Raw genomic sequence first — 7,043 nt, 5'->3', positions numbered from 1 at the left:
TCAGTGTCGCCTCCTCTTTCTCTCTCTCTCACTTAGTTTCCTCAGCCCGCTCTTTCTCTCATTCAAGTCGCTGAAACACACCATGACTGTGCCAGCTTCCCCGTCATTCTTTCTCTCTGATATCTCTCCCACTGGACCTCTGTTTTTCTGTGAGGTTTTTTTTTTGTTTTTTTATCATTTAGATTTCAATTAATATCATATAATCAATGTATATATATATTCAATTTATTTGAGTCGAATGTCGTTTCAGTAGACACCAATTTCTCAGCCTAGAGAGAGAGAGAGAGCGAGAGAGGGAGTCGCACACAGAGATGGCGGGTCAGATTGTTAAAGCGAGGAGGGATGGAGGCATGCAGGACGTGCCCTCTTTGTAATAAGCTCTTGAGTGAAGCTACTACCATCTCTCTCTGCCTCCACACGAGTATGTTCCTTCTCTTGACTCTTTCTCTCGTCAATTCTTCTTTTCCCTCAAGTTTTTCAATGATTTTTGTGATCTAGGTTTGCTTTGTTTTTGCATTTTGTGTCTGGGTTCTTCATGTTTTTGTGATTTTTTTGATCTGGGTTTTCAGCTATTATGGAATTTGTTTCCAATTTCTCGTCGAATCGTTGTGTTATTGATTTGCATTGCACGACCTGTTTGTTAATTTCAATTCCGTATGTGTAATTTTTCTTTTTTGCGTTTTGAGTTGCTCCTTTTCTGTTTTGGTGTGTGATTGCTCTAATATGGAAATTTTAACGAGGTGAATGAGTCTTTGTTGCTTTTCATGTACTTATTAGTGATAGTATTTTCGAATCCGAATTATTCATTAGTGTTTTTATTGTTTTCTGTTCTGTATATCTGGTCTATTTAGTCTCTATTGATCTTGCTCCTCTTAGTATAGTATATTGATTTATATGATAGATATTTTTGATCTGAATGTGTTATAATCTCATTTTACTCGACGTTATGGTGAATATCTGGCCATTTAACTTGCAAGACTGAAGCTTTTTTAGTTGTTGCGTTATGAGCTTAGGCCCTCCCACCAAGCAGTTTAGTGCAGTTTTGCAATGAAGTTTTTATTAAAAGAAATCCAACTATAGACATATCTTCATTTTTGTTTCTCACATTTTTTAATATCTAATGTCAATAGTAAACGAAGCTAAATTCGTAGTATCGATTAGGCTTACAACAAGTATGATTTCCCTCCTACAGTATTGGTAATTAAGTCATCTATATTTAGGCAAGTGAATATTGAAGGCAAAAATTGACCCATGCGGATCCTCTAAGAAAAAAATTAAACTTTTGATACATGGACTCATTATATTTTACTTCTGGTGTGTCTTAATAACAACTTAGTAGTGTATATATATGTTTTTTATCTCTCTCTGTGTTGTTGTTATTACTTCCTTCTCTCGCGCCTTTACTCTCTAGTCTCTCCAGCTATTCCTTCCCTTACCACTGTTGATGTCATCAGGCCATTGATGGCTGAAGGATGATCCCTTGAAGCACACCACAACACCCTCCCTATTTCTTTCTCTCTGGCTCAGCCCTCAGGCGACAAGCAAGAACAAGGGCCCAGATGTGGTTCTCTTTTTTTCTCTATCTTCCTCTCCATGCGTGTCTCATTCTCAGGTCGAGTTTTATTTTTAGCTATATATATAACTAATTAACCTATGTATACATATGTTTGTTTGACTAATTAACCTTAGTTTTTTAACATAAATTTCAATGTTAAGGTCTACCGATTGAATGATGATGGAAAATGGGATGATCAAGGTTGGGCATGTCACTCTTGACAATTTGAAGGTTTGTTCTTTTCCTTGATCCATTCTTATGCACATTTAGTGTTACAAAATTTTACAAACCCTTTCAAATAGAGTTTTTTGGTGGTTGCTATATATTGTTTGTATTATGACTGAATGTGAATATCATTTAGTCATTATTAAACAACGAAGAGAAAAGCTTAGTTTATTTGTTTGTGATGGCATTACTTTTGCATTTTGTTAGTGCATATGGAATTTTTTGAAAGCAAGAAGGTATTTTTTGAAAAAATCTTTGGTGCATTTTGCTACTGGTTTAATGGCTTAGAATATTTATTTTGCTATTGGCTTTGGTATATTTTGTTACGGGTTTGTGTTATTTTTTACTGCCTACATATTGTAGAATTGAACATTCACAGAATAAGTGAAAATAAATGCTAACATATACGTAATAATAACTTTCTTCTTTCATTTTTAAGGAGACTCGTACAACTAGAAAAAACAGTAGATGAAAAGCAGTGGAAAGGCATAACTGAGTTGTAACATTGTGTCAAATGTAGGTTTTGTAGGAAATTTCTGAGGTAATCAAACTATACCTACATAAGCCTTCTTTCTTCCAGCCACTGCTTAACTGGCATAACTTTATCATTTTCGTCCTTCCACTCATTGGCCACCACATGTGCTATGCGGTTTGCTGAAACTTTTGCTCTTGCAAGTTCTCGCTCTAGAGTCCTATTTTCCTCCTGAATTTTTTACTCAAATGAGGTTAGCATACCATACTTGTCAAAAAGATAACAAGTAAATTTATCTAGACTCACATTCAATTCTTCTATCTGTCATTTGTAATCGTGAATAGCATTGACTGCAACTCCTCCAGCCAGAACAACCTCCTCAAGTTCTTGAATGGTTTGGCTAAGCTTTTCCACCTCCTGAACCTTTTGATAGTTTTTTTCTCAAGGATTCTATTTTCTTCTTGCACATGTTACACATGTCAGTTACCTTGACAATTCAGCCTCACCATATGTGTAACGACCCAAATTCACTAATAAGGCTTAAGGGCCTTGATTAGTGTGCCAGGAGGGCAGGTTGGGATTTATGTGTGATTTTGTGAGTTAAATGCATGGTTATGATTTAAAGCATGTTATTTGGCTATTTGTTTAACTGAGATGCATGGCTATGTTTACTAGTATGCATGTAGGCCCGGATCGTGTTAGAAGGGCGTAATTGTATATTTGGCCATGTTGGGCATAACTGTATTGATATGTGATAATTGTATTCTGTGAATTGTACCACGTGGGTGTGGTATTATTATTGTGATGCACGTGCCGAGACGGTTCTAGAGAGCTAGTTAACTTGAGAGTCACAACGGGATTTCTATACCAGGCTCGGGAGGAGCCTAGGGGTACCTCGGGAATTTTATGGTTAAGTTGAGATTTAGCGGGTAATGGTTATTGGAGATTTAGTAACCTGGGTAACCATTAGTTACTGCTGTGGGTAACAAGTTTTAAGGTAAAAAGTGATAGAATTGAAATGAAGTGTAAAGACTTAAGTGCCCTTTGAGGTTTAGCTAAGGAGGAATAGTAGGAAAGGGTAATATGGTCTTTTGGCAAGGGTTATAGACATTTTGCAGCTGGGATTTAGGGGTATACAGTTTGGGCATTTATGTCACTTGAGGCTTGATAGAAATTTAAGAGAAGAAGGAGAAGGAGAATGAAGTTAGGGCAAGAAGAAGAAGAGAAGGAGAAGTGGGAGTCTAGGAGGAGATCAAGGACTTTGTGCGGGTTCTCCATTTGAGGTAAGGGTTTTATTCACATCTAAGTTTTGATTTCTGTTTTGATTTGTAAAATCTAGAGCTTGAGTTAGTGTGTTTGAGTTTTTGGTTTGAGTTGCTGAAAATGGGAATCAAGGGGTGGATTCTTGAGTGTGTTGATGTTTTGGCCTTGTATCTAGTGCCTATAGGTTGTTAAGTTGTTCATGTGAAGCTTGGAATTGAGTTTTGGGGTTTAGAGATTGGTTTAGGGTGATTTGGAGAGGTTGAAGCTCGGGAAAACGCGAAGGAAAAACCCAGAATTCTGGGTCTGCGAGGGCGTGCCACGGCACGGGTTTTGCTTGCCGCGGCGGGGAGCCTCTGGTTTCTGGGTGCCGCGGCACAAGGCTAATTTCAGGATGGCATTTTTAGGCAATTTTAGGCCTTTGCTCCGGGGGTTCGGGGGATGTCTCCGGGGTGTTGTTTTAAGGTTTTAGAGGTCCTGGGAGTGCGGGATTGGTCCCGGGAAGCGGTCTTTGATTTGGTTAGTGTTGAGGGATGTTTCTTGTGTGTTGTGACTAGGTTATTGGAGAGGCTCGTGCTAGGGGACCGTGCTCGCGGCGTGAGTGCATCAGGAGGCTCGGAATACAGGTAAGAAAACTATAACACCCGTAGGATAGGGCGTGGGCCCATAGTGTGATTGCCGGGCATGGCCCTATATTGCATCACATGTTAGGGTGCAAATTTAAAATAAATTGGCATATGTTTAAATGTTGCTTGATTTATGTTATATATGTTTGTAATGAAATGAACGGCAAGGGCCGAGTGCGGCGTAGGCCGGGTACGGCAGCGGAGCCGGAAGTAACACCTAGCACATGGGATGCTATAGTCAGGGCGGGGCCCGGTGGATACATGAGTTATCCTTGCGGTGAGAACCGATACCCCAGGGCTTTGGTAAGGTTTCTGGGGCGGCATGGCCATGTTTGCTTAGTCTAATGGTTGACTTGTTTATTTGTGGATTATCTGTTATGATAAACTGTATACATTGCATATGTTATGTTCTGCATGAGTTTTCTTGCTGGGCTTCGGCTCACGGGTGCTCTATGTTGCAGGTAAGGGCAATGACTGAGTCAACCAACCATGAGTACGGAGAGCGTGAAGCGACGCGTACATGTTTGGCCTGCCCGACTGCTTTGGTTGGGGATTTATTCGAAAATGGCTGTAATAATCTATGATTTTATGATTAAACAACTGTAAACTTATTTCAATATGTAAATAGTTTTCAAACCTTATTTTGGGATCCCAAGTGTTTAATACTAGAAGCTTTTTAATGAAACGTCGCATTTTCAAAGATTACAGCCCTAACTTTTAATTAGTCACACTTTTGTTTCAAAACCTCGGTTAGCGAGTTCATTGCACACTGTTTTGTCTTAAAACTCACTTAGTAACGGCTCTAAGGAAGTAGGGCGTTACAACTTGGTATCAGAGCGAGCCAAGGTTTATTGGTTCTGGAGATCGACCGAACATGTACGCTCGATATCAGTGACAAGCTCGACTAAGGGTTGGTTGGTATGATTAATTGACATGTCTGAATATATGTTTGAATGTCCTGTTTTCCTGCTTATTTTATATGGAGCATGAGGAATGAGATGACATATGCATGAGATGTTGTTGGGCTGGGCCCTTGATTATTGCATGTTGAGATTGATGCATGCTGAATAATACTATCATGCATATGGATGAATATTAGCATAATGGTTCGCATATTGAGTGTATGTGGTTAATTTTCTGGATTAAATTCATATGTTATATCTGTATATTGGCTGTATGAAGCATGATGAGGATGGATATACTTAGTGGTGATAAATCTGGTAGCTAAATGTATATCATTGTGGGTTTGAACTAGTTTATGCTTGTGTGTGCATTATACCTGTGGATATTTGAATCTAGTTGTGGTTTGGTTCATAGTATGAACCACGGAGCTCAGGAGCTGGTCAGCTTTGACGGATGAAATCGAGTTGTTGGTTCCTAGAAGGGTTTGGGGACCTGATATTGTGTTGAAAGGGGGGTTTTTAGATATAAGTTGGAGTTGAGATCTCCAGTTATCCCTGAAAGCAGCAGCAGTGAGTCACTAGTGTGTGAGTAGGCTATGGAGTTTGTTAGTTGAGATGGGATAGAAGAACAGCGGATTTCTCTGGGGAAATAGCGGATTTCGATGTTTTAACAGTAAGGTTACCAGTGTTGGTTTACTGTGAAGTATGAACAGATAAAGGTATTATATGAGAGGTTTAAAGGGTGTTATCCTCGGGATTTGAGGAGAGTTCGAGTTGACAAGGAATTTATCAATAGGTGAGCAGAGTTAATTCCACCCTTGGTTAAGAGGATGAGAGATCCTGATTAGAGGGTTGTGTTAAATGTTGAGGCAGAGAGATGCCCGGAAATGGTACTCGGGCTGAAGTGTGGGCTTAATGGGTTGGAAAGGACCTAGATGATGAATGGTTAGAAGAGATTTTAAAGACGTGATTTGAACTGTGGAGACTGGTGGACTTATAAGTTTGGTTTGGACTTATAGAGTAACCACAGTGTAGAACAATGGGTTTGGTGAATTGGATAATTCATTTTGGGAATTTATACTGACGGATGTATCCGGAAGTGGTGGCGACCCATTTAAGGATGGAACTCGGGGATAGTCCAGGGCATTTGGGCCGCTCTGATGTAAGGACTTATCGTCTGCATGTGGATGGTGGAGAGGGCCATATTGTTCGAGGAACTGATGGTTGATGTATAGAGCATGAGTGCTAGAGCCGCAAGGGCAGTGCTTCATTTGACGGAGTTAGTAAAGAGAGAATTGTGATAGTCAAGTTGATAGAACCCCGGATAGTTCTGTGGCTTCTGGTTTTGCCAGAAAGGAGAAAAGGTCTGGCCGATAAGATGGTACTTGTGTTGATAGAACGCAGCGAGGTCGGATTCTCAATTTTGAGGTAGAAGGACCCCAGACAGTGCTTGGGCACCTGATTTGAGATTGGAAAGAAGCCTGATGGAAGAGGTAGTTATCAAGTTGGTGACAGGAACTAGGGAGGTTATTGTGTATGCATAAGGGAAAGGATGCCACCTGGGAGGGGGTCAGGTGGGGGCGTGACTTCTGCGTAGAATAACTTGAGATGTTAGGATGGATTTCCCATGGTGAGGGAAACAGAGAACTGGAATGCGTCGATACATTACAAGTTCGAGGCTGAGTCCTCAAGGATGAGTATTTAACTGGCGAGCTTATGCTTTGGGCATGTAACGAATTAGAAGGGCTCGGTGTTGAGAATGTTCCGAGAGGGAGATGGACATAGAGAGGTTGCCTCAAAGGTGCTATTCGGGAGGCTGAGGACAGTAATGCTTACTGAGAAGGAGTTAGAAACTCTGGCAGACGGATTGTTGAGGATATCATCTGGAGTACGTGAAGGTGACAGAGCTGACCAGTGGGAAAAGCTATATGGTTATGCACAGAAAGATTAGGTAATACTTCAAGGTCAGACTACAGATAGGATTGGTATAAGGAATGTTGTAA

The 7,043-nt window shown here is 40.3% G+C and overlaps 1 long non-coding RNA gene across 1 annotated transcript; it reads left to right on the top strand.

Moving 5' to 3' along the window:
* The first annotated feature begins 279 nt into the window (after positions 1–279).
* Positions 280–1,839, top strand: LOC133821476 (uncharacterized). The gene is made up of 3 exons (XR_009887608.1): positions 280–421; positions 1,455–1,612; positions 1,717–1,839. It is a non-coding gene; the product is annotated as an uncharacterized LOC133821476 (long non-coding RNA).
* Positions 1,840–7,043: the final 5,204 nt, after the last annotated feature.

This window comes from Humulus lupulus, chromosome 3 (genome assembly GCF_963169125.1).
Source record: "Humulus lupulus chromosome 3, drHumLupu1.1, whole genome shotgun sequence".
Classification (NCBI taxonomy): domain Eukaryota; kingdom Viridiplantae; phylum Streptophyta; class Magnoliopsida; order Rosales; family Cannabaceae; genus Humulus; species Humulus lupulus.
Note: the sequence above shows the minus strand (reverse complement) of the source record. Positions and strands in the feature narration are given on the sequence as shown.